Consider the following 19,635-nt stretch of genomic DNA (forward strand, 5'->3'; position numbering starts at 1 on the left):
TTACCATAACACTCCATGCAGTAAGAAAAGATAAATATGCAACTTGTGCACTTTTAACAAAATCGGAAGAAATTACAACCTTGTCCTTAACTTATCATGACTAACTCGGATTATCCCAATGTACCAAAATACGGGATATAACATGTGCATTGATTACCGCCAGTTGAACAAGGTCACTATTCGGAACAAGTGTCCTATACTTCGTATTGACGATCTATTTGATCAGTTTCAGGGTGCTTCAGTATTTTCGAAGATTGATTTACGTTCAGGCTATCACCCGTTGAAGATTAGGGCAGAGGATATATTCCGAAGACCACCTTTCAGACGAGATATGGCCATTGTGAGTTTCTAGTGATGTTTTTTGGGCTTTCCAATGCCCCGGTTACATTTATGACTTTGATGAATGGCATCTTTAGGCTAGTCTTTGATTCCTTTGTGATTGTGGATGATATCTTGGTCTATTCCAAGAGTAGAGAGGAGCATGAGAGCCATCTTCGTTCTGTTCTTGGGTTGTTAAAGAAGCATAGTCTGTTTGCTAAGTTTTCTAAGTGTGAGTTCTTGTTGGAGTCTTTAGCATTCTTCGGCCATGTTGTGTCTAAGGATAGGATTATGGTTGACCCACAGAAGATTGAGGCTGTGAAGGGTTGGGTGAGGCCCACTACTGTTAATGAGATTCATAGTTTTGTGGGTTTGGCCAACTATTACCGTCACTTTGTGAAGGATTTTTCTGCTATTGCTTCTTCTTTAACTAGATTGACTCAGAAGGAGGTTTCTTTCCAGTGGTAAGATGATTGTGAGGAGGGCTTTCAAAAGCTCAAGCTTCTTTTGACGACAGCCCCAATCTTACCATTACCCGTTGAGGGTAAGGATTTCATGGTCTATTGTGATGCCTCCCGTGTAGGTTTGGGTGCTATGTTGATGCAGAAGGGTAGAGTGATAGCTTACGCTTCCCGTCAGTTAAAAATTCATAAAAAGAACTCCCCTACCCATGATTTAGAGTTGTTGGCCGTAGTCTTCGCTTTGAAGATTTGGAGGCATTATTTGTACGGTGTCCGTTGTGAGGTTTTTCCGATCCTTTGTAGTCCTCGGTATGTGTTTACTTAGAGATCTTAATTCCGGCGGCGATGGATGGAGCTGCGAAGGACTATGACATCTCTATTACCGTACCATCGGGAAAGCCAATGTGGTGGGCGATGCCTTGGTCGCAAGAAGCGGTGAGTATGGGGAGTTTAGCTCGATTGATTGTTTTTCGAGCGTCGGGTTGGCCATGGAGGTTGGGACTGCGGCTAACAGTTTTGTTTGCCTTGATATTTCAGCTCCAGGCAGGATTTTGGCTTGTATAGAGGCGAGGTCATCTTTATTGGATCGAATTAGGACTCATCAGTTTGAGGATGCTTAGTTGAGCGAGATTCGAGATAAGCTTTGAGAGGTGAGGCCAAGGAGGCCGTGATTGATTCTGTGGGCATTTTGAGGATTAAGGGACGCGTGTGGATTTCTCGTATTGGTGATTTGATTCAGTTGATCTTATCTGAGGCTCATAGCTCTCGCTATTCCATTCATCCGGGGGCGACTAACATGTACCGTGATTTCAGATAGCAATATTGGTGGCGTCGGATGAAGAAAGATATAGTTGATTTCGTGGCTAAGTGTGGTAATTGTTAACAGGTAAAGTATGAGCACCAGTAACCCGGTAGTGTGCTTCAGAGGATGCCCATTCCTGAGTGGAAGTGGGAGAGGATTACCATGGATTTTGTTGTGGGTCTTTCGAAGACCCTGGGTAATTTTGACTCTATTTGGGTGATAGTTGATCGATTGACTAAGTTCGCTAACATTGTTCCAGTTCAAGTTTCCTATACTACGGAGAAGTTAGCCAAGATATACATTCGGGATATTGTGAGGCTGCACGGGGTTCTTATTTCTGTTGTATCTGATCGGGGAAATATCTTCACTTCCCGATTCTGGAGGGTGTTTCATGAAGAGTTGGCTTCCCGATTGGATCTCAGTACAGCTTTTTATCCCCAGACCGATGGCCAGTCCGAGCGAACCATTCAAGTGATCGAGGACATGTTGAGAGCGTGTGTTATTGATTTTGGTGGTCATTGGGATCAGCACTTATCGTTGGTAGAGTTTGCGTACAATAACAATTATTATTAGAGCATTAGTATGACGCTTTTTGAGGCTTTGTATGGTAGGAGATATAGATCTCCAGTTGGCTGGTTTGATGGGTTCGAGGCTCGACCTTGGAGTGCAGATCTATTAAGAGAGTCCCTTGATAGAGTGAGAGTTATTCAGGCCAAGCTTTTGGCAGCTCAGAGTCAGTAAAAGATGTATGTGGATCGGAAGGTCCGGGATTTGGAGTTTGCTGTTAGTGACCATGTTCTACTGAAGGTTTCACCCATGAAGGGTGTTATGAGATTTGGTAAGAGGGGGAAGTTGAGCCCCAGGTATATTGGTCCATCTGAGATTGTTGCTCGTGTAGGTGACGTGACTTACTAGTCGGCATTGCTGTTATATCCCGTATTTTGAACAACGGGACAATATGAGTGAATTACGATAAGTTAGGGACAAGACTATTCCGGGATACGAAGTGGAGATTTTTATTTGTTTGAAAAGTATAAGTTGTGTATGACTTTATTGGCATGGAAATATTAAGGAAACATTTGGGGTCAAATTCTACTTTTGGAAAGTATTTATTCATGAAAAAGGAACCAAAAAAAAAAAAAATAATAAGGGACCATGTGGTACACCTTGGTGTGGGCCATGGCCACATGGATGTGCCAATATGTGAAATTAAAAAGATGACTTAGTCATCTTGTTTCTCATTCAACACTTAAGAAAACTCAAGAAAAATCAAGAAGCTTTGAGGAGGGGAGAAAAAAAGCCCTATTCGGCCATAGACCAAGAAATTGAAGACCAAGAATTGATCAAGAAAAAAATTGGTTCTTCAAGCAAACTTACTAATTGGAGGGTGCTTATTAACGTGGGAGAGTTGTTGGAAGCGATAGACTACTCGTTTTCATTATTCACCACCCCAGCTAGGTTGCAAAGTTGAAGAAGAAAGGTGAGTTTTAATCTTGTTTTTATGTGTTTTGGATGGTTTATATGTGTTGTAGTATACTAAAATGGATGAAATTCATGAAAACTTTGCATGTGAAGTTGGGCCGTGTGCATGGTGTTTGGCCGTGCATGTGTGTGTTGTGCTAAAAGTTGGAAATTAATTCTAGTTAGCATGTCTTGATTGTTGTAGTATGAGGAAAAGAATGAAAATCATGAAGTTGGTAGAATGGGGTGCTGGCCGAATAGGGTCCCCCCTTGTGTAGTTGAGAATGAACAAATTGTTGTTAGTATTTTAGTTGTCGTCGTTATGGATTCTATGATGAAAAATGCAAGTTTAGTGATTCAAATGGATGTTGTATGGTTTTGGACTGATTTGGAAGTTAATGTGCTTTTAATGTAATTTTTGTATGTATGAGAATGACATTGTTAATGGGTGGATTAGTGGTGTAATTTATGAATTTGGAGGAGAAGAATGTGTGTTGGATTGTTCTCGGGTTTAGGAAGGAATTCGTGTGAGTGGGAATGTTGTTTGGGTTGTTTGGAAAATTGTGTGAATTGTCCAAAGCGTTCTTGAATATTGTTTGAATGGTTTCGAACTAGTAATCGAATGTGTAAATGTTGATGTTGGGTTGAAGGTAAGTAGTTAAAGTGAGTATATTGGAATATTGTGAATGTTGTTGAATTATGTAAAAGGAGCTACTCATGTTAAAATGCATTTTGAATTGATCATTGATGTTGTAGTTTGGTTGTTGGTGTGGTTGTTGATGAATTTAGCCGAGTTGAATTCTTGGGGTTGTTATATTTATAGGGGAAATGCTGCCCAAATTTCTGTAGAATTTGGTGTTTGTTTGGAATTGAATGCCTAAGTACTTATAGCTAATGTTTGATATATTGACGTTATGTAGATCTTGGGGTGCCGAGACGTGAGGTTTGGATTAGCTTGAGCGGACGAGGTATGTAAAGCCCTATCTTCCTTTTTCTTTTGGCATGTCCTAGTGTTAATTAGGCTATGACACGAGCCTCGGGGTAACTCCACTCTCGAGATCCGAGCTTATGTACGCACCTTATTCGCTTCTAAAGATTTACTCTCTTAATGTAGCCTAGCTAAGGCACTTATGTTTCATTTGATTGGATTTTGAAAGGTTATGTAAAGAATTTTATTCTTAAAAGATTTCGAAACTACGAACGCTCGTAACTTTCGTAGACGAGCTCGGATCGCCTCGAAACGCTCATAGGAGGTTCCATAAGATATAACATTCCCCAACTTTCATAGGCGGGCCCGGATGGGGTTGACACCCGTCCGTGGGCCCCGACTTTTCTATGCTTGTTCTTAAGGACCTTCGGGAAAGACTTAGTACTACTTTCACCTTAACTCCCGATTATGGATTTCTTACTTATTTAATGAGTTTATGATTATGATTTTATGCATATGGTTACTCACGACTCCGCTCGTGCATATGGTTAGTACTTCTTTCGCCGGGTCCCGGGCCGGCAATGTTTCGTGCGCACTATGTTATATTCCGGTGTGATGCTTTGTTACGGTTCACCGAGCTCCTCGCTAGAGGGCCGGGTTCCGTTTATATTTGGTGTTATGCTGTGCTATGGCGTTATGGTGTGTTATGGGATATGTCGGGTTACGGAGATATGAAACTTTACGGTGTGATCTTTGTGTTATGGCGCCAATGACAGGCGGGCGACCATAGTTCTAAGAGCCTATGCATGATTTATATTTCCAAAATTAAATATTTTGACATTTTGCATATTGTACCTATTTTATGTATTTATTGTTTCGATTATGATTATTCTTGTATTTCTTGCTTTGCATACTCGGTACATATTCGTCTTGACCCCGCTTTTCTTCGGGGGTGCGTTTCATGCCGCGAGTACGGACGCTTAGTTTGGTGATCCACCCGCCTTAGGACACCTATTACGCTGTCAGGAGTGCTCCTTCATCCGGGGCCTATATTTTGGTATATATATTTTACCGTTGCATATGTATATATTTATTCAGGGGTACGGCGGGGCCCTGTCCTGTCATATGATTCTATTGTGGTTTGAGGTACGTAGACATGTATGTGGGTTATGGTTGTTCTGTACGGATATATTCGTACGTTTATGTTTGGGCGGTCTTTTATCGCCGTGGCCGGCCTTGTAATAGAATTTGCATATGCATATGCTTTGATATGCTATGTACCTTACGACAGCCTCGCCGTCTTTTGTGACATATGTTGGCTATTATGCGTTAATATGAGACTATATGTGATCATTTATATTTATACAAGTTTCGTATGCTGATTCTGAGTGTCAGGTGCGTATGGGTGTCCAATTCGGACACTAGTCATGGCCTACGGGGTTGGGTCGTGACAAAAGTGATATCAGAGCGGTTCGTCCTCGGAATGTCTACAGACCGTGTCTAGTAGAGTCACTTGTTTATCGGTGTGTTGTCCACCACGTCTATAAACGGGAGGCTACTGAGACATTTTAGGATGTTATCTTTCTTTCGATCTTAGATCGTGCGATAAACGGTATTATTAGGATGATTCTTTTCTAACGGTGCTATGTTTTTCAGCAATGCCGGAAGGCGGCAGGCGCGAGAAGGGCAAGTCTACGGCGGCGGGGGAGACCGGTCGGGCCCCGAGAGAGTTACCCGGGGGCCGTGCTCGGCTCGAGCCCGAAGTTGTGCCTCGGTCGGCCGGATTCGCACACCATCGCCCATCGAGAGGAGCATGGTAGCGACGGCGGTGCGGGTCGGAGGCGGCTCCCGCCGGCACGAGGTTCGAGTGCTTGAGCCTCCGGTTCCTCGGCCCGGGGGCGGAGGGGACGGGGCTATGAGGGACGCCGTTCGGTTGCACGGGGGCGGTGGCGGGGCGGGTCCACGGACGAGGATCGGGAGATGATTATGCGGGGGCGGACGTGACGGTCGAAGGCTCGCTGTTCTTGACTGTAATCCGCCCGAGTTTTCGGGTCAAAGCTTTGAGGAGGACCCCAGGAGTTCATCAGACAGATGCGGCGTACGCTGCGGCTTATCTGGGCCTCCGAGACTAAGTCCGTTGAGTTAGCGTCGTATCGGTTGCATGATATAGCAGCTAATTGGTATGAGTCCTGGGAGCTGTCCAGAGGCGAGGGTGCTCCTCCGGCCATATGGGATGAGTTCGTGGAGCCTTTCTTGGCCATTTTCTACCCCGAGACGAGACGAGCCGGGGTTCCGATTTTTACATGCGAGGTAGGGCGGCAGGTGTCGGAGTATAGCCTTGAGTTTGATTCTCTGGCTAGATATGCGCCTCATATTGTGGCTGACATGGCTGATCGAGTGCACCAGTATGTGATGGGGCTGGATAGTTATTTGATTGATAGTTGTATGGCGATGGCTTCTGTCACACCCTAATTTCCGATAGGGCATGATGGACACCCGACCCTTACTTAGGGCCGAGCGAACCCGCTGACTCTCGTCATACTCATAATCATACTGGGCCCGCAAAACATGACATAAGCACATAATGAAATTTTTTTTTGAAAACAAACATGCCTTTCATCTTTGTCAAATCAAATAAACTAGCATCGTATGAAATCTGTAAACATATGAAGTTCGTAACATAATGCATATAATACGTCGGCTTACATAGCCGCTTTAAACGACATATCACACACACGACAACGTGTCTTGCCAAAGTCTCTACCAACATCTCGGATACCATACAAAAGCACTCGGATTCGGCGGCACTCCGGAGGAAATGAGAGCTCGCCAATCCGGTTGGAACATCTTCGCTAACGTCATCTACTCATCGTGGGTACACGCGGCATGAAACGCGCCCCCCGAAGAAAGGGGGTCAGTACGGAATATGTACTGAGCATGTAAAGCATGGCATACAGAAAACGAGGTCATAACCAAAGTAAGGAGTGCAGAAAATGAGCATAAAAAATCCAGAATACCAAAGGGCTTGCACCTGAAGTACAAATCATACATAGGCGGTACAAAAGACAAATGTGACAATCCGAATGCCAAAATGCTTAGCTTTCTTTTGTAAAACGTTTACGTCTCATATATAGAAAATAGAACAAATCATATGGTGGCATTAACCGAGGCGATCATAATCCGGGCTTGTCAAAATCACATATACACATACCGCGGTCAAGTACCCAGCGGCCAATGTCACATATACACATACTGCGGTCAAGTACCCAGCGGCCAATGTCATATATACACATACCGCGGTCAAGTACCCAGCGGTCAATATCACACATACCGCGGTCAAATATCCAGCGGTCAATATCACACATACCGCGGTCAAATATCCAGCGGCAATATCACACATACCGCAATCAAAATATCCAGCGGCAATATCACACATATCGCGGTCAAAATATCCAGCGGCAATATCACATATACCGCGGTCAAAATATCCAGCGGCAATATCAGACATACCGCGGTAAAAATATCCAGCGGCAATATCACACATACCGGTACCCGGCCCTATAGCGGAGGGGCTCGGCGAACCGGACACATCATACTCCAGAATATCATATAGTGCGCCCGATACATAACCGGCTCGGGACTTGGCGAAAAATGTGACAACGGAATGCCGAGCGAGAATCGTGAGTAACCAAATACAGTTTAAAACGTTTTCAAAGACTCAATAGGTTAATCAAAACGAACCATTATTTATAAACCAAAACAGCAGTCAAATCAGATTTTCTTCCGAATATCACTCGGGAACGTATCAAACCGAATTGCAGAAACCATAGTCACGTATCAAAATCACATACATAAAAATCCTTATTTCAGACTCGGTAGATAAATAAGTAATCATACTCGGGGGTCGGAAAGATAGTCATATTGAATTCTTTCAAAAAGCCATCAGAACTATACAGAAGAAAGTCGCGGGACCCACGGACGAGCGTCAACCCAATCCGGGCCCGCCTACGAAAGTCATAATCAGTATACGTTATAGACTCATCTACGAGCGTATCAAAGCCATCCGGTTCTGTCTGTGAAAGTTACGGACGTTCGTAGTTACAAAACTCTTTTGAAAACAAAACTTTTTATGCAACATTGAAAACCAATCATACAAAGACATATAAACCATAGCTTGACCATGTAAGGGTGCCAACATCAAGAAACAAATAAGCATCGTAAACATGCTCGGACTTTAAGAATAGAATTACCCCCGAGGCTCGTAACGTATCATAGCTTAGCCATATCTAAGACATGCCAAAAGAAAGAAAGGTAAGGTTTACATACCTTGATTGCTTCCTAAGCTAATCCAAACTCAAGTCTCGACTTCTCAAAATCTACAACACGTCATTAGACACCAAACATTAGTCATAGGCACCTCGGAATCCCATTTTAAGCTCGCACTTTATTTACGTAAATTTGGGAAGCATTTTCCTATAAATTCAACACCCCGAGAATTCAACTCGGCCAAATATCCAACAACAATACCAACAACCACATCAACAATATCCATAAGCAATTCCAAATGCATTCTAACAATAATAACTCCTTTCTACATAATTCGACAACATTCATGCATATTCAATTCAACTTCATACATTCAAACTAATATCAACGATCGCATATTCAAATACCAACCCAAAACCATTCAAATACGATTCAAGAACATTTCCAACAATCCGCACAATATTTCAAACAATCCAATTAATGCTCTACTCCACCCGAAACCTCAAATTTCCATAAGAACAACAACAATACATTTTCTTCCTTCCAAATTCATAAACTACACCAATAATCCACATATTCACAACATTAACCTTAACAATACAAGAAACTACACTAAATTCACATTATCTTCAAAACAGCCCATAAACGTTCTCTACTTCAACTTGGACCATTAAATCATCATTTTCACCATAGAATCCATACAACAACAACCAAAACATACTAAATAAAATTAGTTCCTCATGTTCTACAAAACAACACCTATACACGGCCACATACCAACTTCCATATTTCCATGAATTTCATTCATTTCCACACTCCACAACATACACAAACCATTCATAACATATTAAAAGAGGATTAAAACTCACCCTTTCCACTTTGTTCTTCACTTCGCTAGGGTTGGGAATTGCATGAACAAGGGATTTGTTTGCTCCAACAACCATTTCATGTTGTAGAGGACCTTCCATTTGGTAGGAAAACTAGAAGAAATAATTTTTTTGTTGATCATTTCTTGGACCTCATTCGGCCATGGCTTGGCCGAATGCCCCTTCTCTTTTCTTTCTCCATTTTTCTTGAACTTTCTAAGAGATAAAATGATGAAGATGATTTAATTGTCATCTTTTTCACCATATATAATTTGCACAAGTGGCCCTATGGACCACATCTCACACATGGCCACATATGGCCATTTTCATGAAATACTAGTTTCCAAAATTTCACTTCTAGCCCCAAATTCTCATGAAATGCTTAACTTTTCATAATTCACTTTTAACCCCAAATTTTTCTTATTCCAAATTTACCCTTACACTCCATACCAATGAAAAGATGAATATGCAACTTGTGCATTAAAACAAAAAATCAACAAAACCGAAAATTAAAAGTCTTGTCCATAACTTGTCGCAACCAACTTAGAATATTCCAACGTACAAAGTACGGGGTATAACATCCTTTCCCCCTTTAGAACATTCGTCCTCGAATGTTCAACTAATCGTATAGGGTCTTAAGAATCTCGAGGGCGTTTCTTTTATTACCAAAGCACGCGATCTCTTCTACCAACCATGTTTCTTTTCCATCTCCTCTTACCTTGTGAATAACGTGATAAGGTCCAATATATCTCGGTTTAAACTTTTTCTTCTTGTAATTCCATTTGCTCAACTTATAACATTCTAGGCACATTATTTCGTGTCGTCTCTTAATCTTTAACTCAACCCTTCCTTATTCGTTCCATAGCTTGTTTTCTCGTTTCATAATTGCCTTTGTATTCTAGCTACATAGATCACATCATAACCTTGACCATTTTCTCACTAGGCTTCGCTTATTTTCATAACAATCCTTATTATGTCCTGTTCGTATTCGATCCCATAGCATAACACTCCTTAACTTCTTACCCTTTCTGATCCATCTTATCCTTAATATCTCACAAGCTGTCTTATCAATACATTCATATCCGTCACAATTCTTTTCCTCTGTACTTTTGTCTTAATCATACTATTACTTCTTTCTCGAGGTCAGCCATATTCGCAACTTACTTAAATCTTACCATTACGGTAGACACGACCTTTCAAGTCGGATTACAAATCCACATCTCATTTTCTCTTTATTTCTGGAAAAATTTCGGCAGAGTTTCCTCTAGATTTCTTACTATCTCAAAACCTGTACGCAGGAAATACCAACAATGCCTCACAGGGCCAAAATACATATATACATATCATATCATATCGCCCCCATACGGGGCTCCCAATATCATCAACAAGTACACAATTAATAAACATACCTCGTATGCCCAACTCAAACGGCTTTTGTTACACTTTCTTGTTTACTTTCCCCTTTAATCTTCAACTTGTATTTCAATCGCAACTTCAATATCTTTCCCAACATATATCTTTCATACTTTCTTGTTTACATCAATTCTCTCAAAAATCAAAGATTTGCCCTCATTTTAATCTTGAAAGAAGAGTAACCACCCTAGAATACGCGCTTCAAAACTCTCCTCAAGTAACTTCCCATTAAACCTTTTGCGTTACTATAGCTTGGCCATTTCGAAAACTTTTCCCGTTTATAAGTGTGGCGCGAACCGACTATTGTCACGCCCCGACCTTCATGTATCTTTGAACCCTTAAACCTTTGCGTTACTTAAGAAAACTTTTCAACTTTTCAAGTACGATTAAGAAAACTTTTCAATCAAGTACTAAAATCATCCGAAAATACATACTCTTTTAACATTTACAAATTAACCGCACTTCCCGACGCACTATCCATAGGACACTGTCTGCAAAGTCTCTAACATATACCAAATACCATGACACGAACACTTTGACCCGGCAACACTCCGAACTGAGGTGGAGCTCGCCATCTCTGCTGGAACATCTTCTAAAATAACTTCACTCATCCGGGAGTACTGCGTGGCATGAAACGCAGCCCCCGAAGAAAGGGGGTCAGTACGGAAAATGTACTGAGTATGTAAAGCATGAATCAGAAAAGTACAACAGTAAGCAAGTTTAGGATACCCAGTATGGATTTAATGTCTAAGGAAAATAGTCCCTTCGGACGGCCGCTTCCGGCCTAGTAATAATAATAGTAGTAATAATAATGATAATAATAATAATCCCCTTCGGGTGTGTCGGTCCCGACATACGTCTATCCTGGCCCCTTCGGGCATGCCGGTCCCGAAATAAAATGATGGCCCCCTTCGGGCATACCGGTCCAACATACGTCTATCCTGGCCCCTTCGGACATGCTGGCCCCGATATAAGATGATGGCCCCTTCGGGCATGCCGGTCCAACATACGTCTATCCTGGCCCCTTCGGACATGCTGGCCCCGACATAATATACCTAGCCCCTTCGGGCATGCCACTCGTGACATACGGCTACCCTGGCCCCTTCGGGCATGCCACTCGTGACATAATACTAATCCTAGCCCCTTCGGGCATAATAGTAATAATAATAATAATAATAATAATAATAATAATAAAATTTCACACCCCCTTCGGAGTGGTTTTGGAAAATCTGAGTAATAAAATATCGCACTCCCTTCGGAGTGGTTTTTGAAAGTTTAAATAATAAAATATCACACTCCCTTCGGAGTGGTTTGAAAATTAATTTTGTGCTTCTTGTACAAAATTAGTTCCTTTAAAATTATTAGTGAACTACAAACGCGTATCAAATTAATCCGAGTTAGCATAAGAAGGCTAATGACCCTACGCACGCAAACCAATGTTAAAACTTGATAGATGCGTTTACTTACCGACACCTAAAGGTTCAGAAACAAGTTTCGAGTCAATCCGACTTAGTATGAAAAGTTACGAGCATTTGAAGTACGGAATATTCTACGTGTGTTTCAGAAGCTATTTCTTTGGGAACCGAAGCAATAACCATATTAGGAACACTATTACACAACAAAGTATCTTAGAACACCCAATGAAACAGTTAAAACAACCATCGTTTAATAGTCGGGACAATAGCCAAAAGTTTCCTTTAATTATCGTACATAAATAAGGCAAATGGAGCAATACGGAAGGGTCTCGGGAATTGTGGGCCCACTTCAGGTCAAGTTGGGTAACGAACATAAAAACGTGGTCATTACGTCTTATTAGATTATCCTCGAAGATTTTAAGGCATTCCACTTTCATTTTCAAAAGTTACGGACGTTTGAACCTTTCTTACAATAAAGCGTAACTTAGTTAGTTCAATTCTACTGAATGAATAGTAGCTAAATTCAACCTCGGATTTCTAGAATTAGAGTGATCCCCGAGGCACATGCTCAAGCCTATTACATCTAAGACATGCCAAAGAAGGAAGAGAAAGCCTTACATACCTTTTCCGCTTCTTACGCTTCTCCAATTTCAAGTTCCAACTTCGCTAGAATCTACAATTTGGTCATATTTATCAAATGTTAGTTCAAGTGAGACTTAAAGTCCAATCTTCAAGGTCACACTTGTCTACCGAAATTTCGGCAAAAGCATTTCCCCCGTAAACACACCATCCCGAGGATATGGCTTGGCCAATTTCAACAACAACAACATCCCGGGAATCAACAATACCAACTATCAACACAAAGTCAACAACCATAACATAACAATTTTAAGAATCAACCCAAATTTCATTCCAACTTCACAATATCCAACTAATATCATTATTCTCATAACTTGCAATAAACAATATTCAACACATATTTCAATATTTCAACAACAATATTCACGAAACGAATTATATTCTACCAATTCCATACTATCAAAATTTCCACAATTACTACAACAAATTCCAACTACCACCATTCCTTCCAAATTCATCAACAAATGGTTTTATTCAATAACAAGTCCATTTCCATATTACATAAATTTAACAATAACATTACTAAACCTACAACACACAACGATTTTCATGCAACGGCTCATATCCTCTTCACACATACAACCACTATCAACATACATCTCAACAACAACAACCAACACTAAATAAAATAATTAATTCATGCCCTCCTACACACACATAATACCACACGGCCACATACACATAAAACACATTTCACACTTCCATGCACACACATACACACCATATTTTCATGATTTCCATCACTTTACACATACTACATCATATACAGTAATTCATCCAACATAAAAGAATGAAATTCTTACCTTTTTCCTTAATTTTTTCACTTGCCACCAAAGTCTCTTGCTTGCCAAAAATTATACCATGTTGAAGAGGGTTCCAAGCTTAGTAAGAATTCAAGAAATTAAATTTTTGAATCCAAGATTAAAGGCTCCAAGAATTTTATTTTTTTTTTTTTCTCTTCTCTTTTCTCTTGGCCGTTTTGGCCTTTTTTTTTTTTTTTTTTCTTTCTTGAAACTTCTTGATTTTGAATGAAATGAAGTCATCTCTCTCTTATATATACTTCCACAATTAAAATCCCACATGCCTCTCTCTAGATTTTTCCTTAATTTTCTAGAAAAGATGACTTAATTTTGTCATCTTATTATTATTTTCTTTCATAAAATTTTTTTTTTTTTTGACCCAAGTACTTATGGATCATTTTGAAAAATTTCAATTTTCCCGTTTTGCCCCTTCGACTTTTCCATATACCATTTTGCTTCCCTAGGCATTCACATATTCCAATGAAAATCCAAATATCCCTTCTCTTACCTTAATTTTTTTCAAATTTTCAAATTGCTAATAATGTTCATAATTATATAACATCCTCCCAAAAATAATCTTAGAACATTGGTCTAACTCGAATGTTCAATTATCTTATGGGGTGTCATAAAATACGGGATATAACCCTCCTTTAGAACATTTGTCCTCCTTTTTTTCCGACTTATTCTGGGATGTCATAATATTCGGGAGGATCCGATTAATATATTTGTCCTTTTTATAGTTTCCAACCATCTTGTGAGATCTATTTTTCCATAACATATTCTCCCCATTTGTTTCTTGGATCACCATTTGTGAAAATTTTGGCATACTTCCCAGGGGGTCACCCATCATGAAATTGCTCCCGCCTGAGCACGCTTAACCTCAAAACTTTGGTGGAATTTGGTGCCTTAATGCTGATATAATCGCGTCTACTTTCTTATATGGCCTTTATTACATAATCTGGAGCCGTCAAAGTTTCACAGATTCTGAGGCATTTTCGTAACACGCCCTTTCTTGTACAATTACTATTTTACCCTTTTTGATTCTTAATGTTCACCTTCACTTTCATTCTCCCGACTTACATTTCAGTGATACTTCAATATTCTTACCTCATCCAACATGCCTCGTCCGCACCGTTGTTTACCACTGTACTTTGTAACTGTTGATGTCATAGGTCGCTTTCTTTTGTCGACATCGTCCTTCAGCTGAAATAAAAGGTTAGTACAAGGGACTTCATGTCCTATGACTGGGCTCTATCGCACGATCTCAGATATGATAGAAGGTCAACAATCCCTAGATGCCCCGTAGCCTCCTGTTTATAAATGTGGCGCGCAACACACCATAAACAAGACTCTCTTTGGACACGACTTTGCAGACAACCCCTAGGACAGACCTGCTCTGATACCACTTTGTCACGCCCCGACCTTACTAGGGTGTGATGGGCACCCGACTCTCCTCAGAGCCGAGCGAACCCTTAAACCTTTGCGTTACTAAAACCTGCCATTTCGAAAACTTTTCAAAACATGGAACTTTTCAAACAGCAATCATTATCTTTGTACAGATTAAGAAAACTTTTCAATCAAGTACGTGCTTTTTCCAGCTAAAATCATCTGAAAATACATACTCTTTTAACATTTACAAATTAACCGCACTTCCCGACGCACTATCCACAGGACACTGTCTGCAAAGTCTCTAACATATACCAAATACCATGACACGAACACTTTGACCCGGCAACACTCCGAACTGAGGTGGAGCTCGCCATCTCTGCTGGAACATCTTCTAAAATAACTTCAGCTCATCTGGGAGTACCTGCGTGGCATGAAACGCAGCCCCCGAAGAAAGGGGGTCAGTACGGAAAATGTACTGAGTATGTAAAGCATGAATCAGAAAAGTACAACAGTAAGCAAGTTTAGGATACCCAGTATGGATTTAATGTCTAAGGAAAATAGTCCCTTTCGGACGGCCGCTTCCGGCCTAGTAATAATAATAGTAGTAATAATAATGATAATAATAATAATCCCCTTCGGGTGTGTCGGTCCCGACATACGTCTATCCTGGCCCCTTCGGGCATGCCGGTCCCGAAATAAAATGATGGCCCCTTCGGGCATACCGGTCCAACATACGTCTATCCTGGCCCCTTCGGACATGCTGGCCCCGATATAAGATGATGGCCCCTTTGGGCATGCCGGTCCAACATACGTCTATCCTGGCCCCTTCGGACATGCTGGCCCCGACATAATATACCTAGCCCCTTCGGGCATGCCACTCGTGACATACGGCTACCCCGGCCCTTCGGGCATGCCACTCGTGACATAATACTAATCCTAGCCCCTTCGGGCATAATAGTAATAATAATAATAATAATAATAATAATAATAATAATAATAATAATAATCACACCCCGCCCGGAGTGGTTTTGGAAAATCCGAGTAATAAAATATCGCACTCCCCTTCGGAGTGGTTTTTGAAAGTTTAAATAATAAAATATCACACTCCCTTCGGAGTGGTTTGAAAATTAATTTTGTGCTTCTTGTACAAAATTAGTTCCTTTAAAATTATTAGTGAACTACAAACGCGTATCAAATTAATCCGAGTTAGCATAAGAAGGCTAATGACCCTACGCACGCAAACCAATGTTAAAACTTGACAGATGCGTTTACTTACCGACACCTAAAGGTTCAGAAACAAGTTTCGAGTCAATCCGACTTAGTATGAAAAGTTACGAGCATTTGAAGTACGGGACATTCTACGCGTGTCTCAGAAGCAATTTCTTTGGGAACCGGAGCAATAACCATATTAGGAACATCATTACACAACAAAGTATCTTATAATACCCAATGGAACAATTAAAACAACCATCGTTTAATAGTCGGGACAATAGCCAAAAGTTTCCTTTAATTATCGTACATAAATAAGGCAAATGGAGCAATACGGAAGGGTCTCGGGAATTGTGGGCCCACTTCAGGTCAAGTTGGGTAACGAACATAAAAACGTGGTCATTACGTCTTATTAGATTATCCTCGAAGATTTTAAGGCATTCCACTTTCATTTTCAAAAGTTACGGACGTTTGAACCTTTCTTACAATAAAGCGTAACTTAGTTAGTTCAATTCTACTGAATGAATAGTAGCTAAATTCAACCTCGGATTTCTAGAATTAGAGTGATCCCCGAGGCACATGCTCAAGCCTATTACATCTAAGACATGCCAAAGAAGGAAGAGAAAGCCTTACATACCAGTTCCAACTTCCGAATCTACAATTTGGTCATATTTACAAATGTTAGTTCAAGTGTGTAGAAGTAAAATCTCAAGGTGACACTTATATTAACAATTTTAAGAATCAACCCAAGATACATTCTAACAATTCAACTAACATCCTACTTCCTTCAAGGCCTTCCAACTCCAATAAAACAATAACAACATCATAATTAATATTTCAACAACACCATACCAACAACATTATATCCTATACATGCAAGAACATCATATTTAATTTACATGATCTTCTACAACAAATCTCCAACTACCACCATTCCTCTAATATCATCAAGCTATTATTAGCAATATAGATTCCACACGCTAACAATCAAGTTAACAATAAAATTTGCCCACCATACACACAACATACACGGCTATATCCTCACTAACACCATCCAACCTTCACTATCAACATAGCAATCTCAACAACAACAACCAACACTAAATAAAATAATTAAAACATGACTCCTACACACACACCCATGCATGCACGGCCACACCAAGCTTTTCACACTTCCATGAGTTTTATTCATATTTTCTTAAATTCCATCCTTTTTCACATACTACATCATATACAAACATTCAAAACATGCAAAGAATGATGAATTCCTACCTTGTTCCTTCAACTCTTCACTTGCCACCCAAGTACTTTCTTGCCACAAAAATTATACCATGTTGAAGAGGGTTCCAAGCTTAGTAGTAATTCAAGAAGAGACAAATTTTTGAATCAAAGTTGAAGGCTCCAAGATTTTTTTTTTCTTTCTCTTGCTCTTGGCCGAATTGGCCTTTCCATTTTTGCTCTTCTTTTTCTTTCTTGAAACTTCTTGATTTGTCATGAAATGTTAAGACCCTTCTCTTTTAATACTTGGATTAAAATCCCACATGGGTTTGGGCCATATACTATGGCCGGCCACCCTTAAGGAATTGGGCCTCAATTTTCTTATTTTTTTTTTGAGCCCAAGTACTTATGGATCATATTTTCAAAATTTCAATTTTGCCCTTAGGCCTTCTCCGGTGTTTCCACATCCAAGCTTCCGCAACCGGCATACACATATTAAGAAAAATCCAAATATGGCCTCCTTTCTTACAAGTCGAAATTGTTTCAAATTTTCAAATTGCAAAAATTGCCGGATATAACAACTATGCAGACAACCCCTAGGACGAACTGCTCTGATACCAATTTGTCACACCCTAATTTCCGATAGGGCATGATGGGCACCCGACCCTTACTTAGGGCCGAGCGAACCCGCTGACTCTCGTCATACTCATAATCATACTGGGCCCGCAAAACATGATATAAGCACATAATGAAATTTTTTTTTTGAAAACAAACATGCCTTTCATCTTTGTCAAATCAAATAAACTAGCATCGTATGAAATCTGTAAACATATGAAGTTCGTAACATAATGCATATAATACGTCGGCTTACATAGCCGCTTACAAACTGACATATCACACACACGACACGTACGCAAAGTCTCTACCAACATCTCGGATACCATACAAAAGCACTCGGATTCGGCGGCACTCGGAGGAAATAGAGCTCGCCAATCCGTTGGAACATCTTCGCTAACGTCATCTACTCATCCGTGGGTACACACGGCATGAAATGCAGCCCCGAAGAAAGGGGGTCAGTACGGAATATGTACTGAGCATGTAAAGCATGGCATACAGAAAACGAGGTCATAACCAAAGTAAGGAGTGCAGAAAATGAGCATAAAAAATCCAGAATACCAAAGGGCTTCCACCTGAAGTACAAATCATACATAGGCGGTACAGAAGACAAATGTGACAATCCGAATGCCAAAATGCTTAGCTTTCTTTTGTAAAACATTTCTGTCTCATATATATAGAAAATAGAACAAATCATATGGTGGCATTAACCGACCGATCATAATCAGATTTGTCAAAATCACATATACACATACCGCGGTCAAGTACCCAGCGGCCAATGTCACATATACACATACCGCGGTCAAGTACCCAGCGGTCAATAACACACATACCGCGGTCAAATATCCAGCGGTCAATATCACACATACCGCGGTCAAATATCCAGCGACAATATAACACATACCGCGGTCAAAATATCCAGCGGCAATATCACACATACCGCGGTCAAAATATCCAGTGGCAATATCACACATACCGCGGTCAAAATATCCAGCGACAATATCACACATACCGGTACCCGGCCCTATAGCGGAGAGGCTCGGCGAACCGGAAACATCATACTCCAGAATATCATATAGTGCGCCCGATACATAACCGGCTCGGGACTTGGCAAAAAATGTGACAACAGAATGCACGAGCAGAATCGTGAGTAACCAAATACAGTTTAAAACATTTTCAAAGACTCAATAGGTTAATCAAAACGAACCATTATTTATAAACCAAAACGACGGTCAAATCGATTTTCTTCCGAATATCACTCGGGAACGTATCAAACCGAATTGCAGAAACCATAGTCACATATCAAAATCACATACATAAAAATCCTTATTTCAGACTCAACCGATAAATAAGTAATCATACTCGGGGGTCGGAAAGATAGTCATATTGAATTCTTTCAAAAAGCCATCAGAACTATACAGAAGAAAGTCGCGGGACCCACGGACGAGCGTCAACCCAATCCGGGCCCGCCTACGAAAGTCATAATCAGCATACATTATAGACTCATCTACGAGCGTATCAAAGCCATCCGGTTCTGTCTGTGAAAGTTACGGACGTTCGTAGTTACAAAACTCTTTTGAAAACAAAACTTTTTATGCAACATTGAAAGCCAATCATACAAAGACATATAAACCATAGCTTGACCATGTAAAGGGTGCCAACATCAAGAAACAAATAAGCATCGTAAACATGCTCGGACTTTAAGAATAGAATTACCCCCGAGGCTCGTAACGTATCATAGCTTAGCCATATCTAAGACATGCCAAAAGAAAGAAAGGTAAGCTTTACATACCTTGATTGCTTCCTAAGCTAATCCAAACTCAAGTCTCGGCTTC

The sequence above is a fragment of the Lycium ferocissimum genome, chromosome 4 (assembly GCF_029784015.1).
Source record: "Lycium ferocissimum isolate CSIRO_LF1 chromosome 4, AGI_CSIRO_Lferr_CH_V1, whole genome shotgun sequence".
Classification (NCBI taxonomy): Eukaryota; Viridiplantae; Streptophyta; class Magnoliopsida; order Solanales; family Solanaceae; genus Lycium; species Lycium ferocissimum.